The following is a 1,342-nucleotide window of genomic DNA, read 5'->3' on the forward strand; positions in this document are numbered from 1 at the left end:
TTTTTATTTTAGTTTCAATGAAATTTATTTTTAGTTTATATATTTTTTATTCTTGTTTTTAATTACGTGCATAGAAACGTGTCGCGCATACGCCCCGTCAAACCATTGGCGCAAATATAATAAATTACAGCGAGCAGCAAAGGCATAAAAAAATATATAAAAATTGGCTGTTTGGGTAGATCAATCAGCTATTAACAACAGCTATAGACCGAAACAAACGCGCAGAATGACAGTTCAAAGAGTGATTGCGAATTATTGAAGTGATTATGTGGTACAAGTATAAGCACAGCAGCGCAACTAATTAAATGAAGCTAATTTGTGCAAGTGTGGGTAGTGTCTATAGAACGTAATTATATAAAAACGGTTCATAAAAAATCAAAAACAACACCTTGCATATGCATATAAACAATAACAAAAATAAACGCCGCTCTAGCGGCAGCATGACTGAGAACAACACGCCGGAAGCAGTGGCGGCAGCACAGAAATCGCCAACAGGTAGAACAATAACGCGCAAGGCCATAGCACGAATGCCGGCGGTAGCAACACCAAGCCGAAGCATAAGAAAAATGACAGCGAAACGACAGTGGCGCTGGCGGATACGCAACTTGAACGGGAAACGCAGAAAGAGCCGCATGACAGGTGAGTGCGAAAGTATGGCAAATGAGCGAGTATGCTATAAAAAGTGAAAAAGTGACTACATACAGCACAATGCATACAAACATAAAATAATATATAAATATTTATATTATGTAATGTGTATGTATACCGTTATAAATATAAATGTATGTAAGGTGTATGGTTATATTTACAAAGTGCTCATGCTCGGTAAATATAAGAGCGAAAGTAATTTTTCTTGCACGTTGCTGGTAACACAAGTCGGGTGAAATTCTATTGTACATATGTACAATTACATATTTATACGTATTTCTTTGCAAGTGTTCATATGTAAGCGGCAAGAAAAGACAAATGACTGCCATCTCTAAGCCAAGTAATATATTTTAATAAACTTAGCTGCGTGAGTGGATTTATTTTGCTACAGTTATACATATTAACTTACTCATATATATGTATGTATATGCAAACAGTTAAAATAAAATTTACGAGTCAGTTACAGTTCCAGGTATATACAATAGCTGCAAAAAAGCGCAATTTTTCATTTTACTTCACATTACTTACGCGATGTCCCTTTTTTTAGCCGCACTAACTGGCAAAATGTAAAAGAAAATTGTTTATAAGCGTTCAACGTCTAAGTGGATTAACCTTGGTTGACATCTAAGTAGCATCAGTGAATGTAAATGTCAAGCGTAAATCCCACGCAAATTGCTTAAAGAAGAGGAAAATA

Source organism: Bactrocera latifrons, unplaced genomic scaffold, assembly GCF_001853355.1.
Source record: "Bactrocera latifrons isolate USDA-ARS-PBARC rearing strain unplaced genomic scaffold, ASM185335v1 scaffold_4, whole genome shotgun sequence".
NCBI lineage: Eukaryota > Metazoa > Arthropoda > Insecta > Diptera > Tephritidae > Bactrocera > Bactrocera latifrons.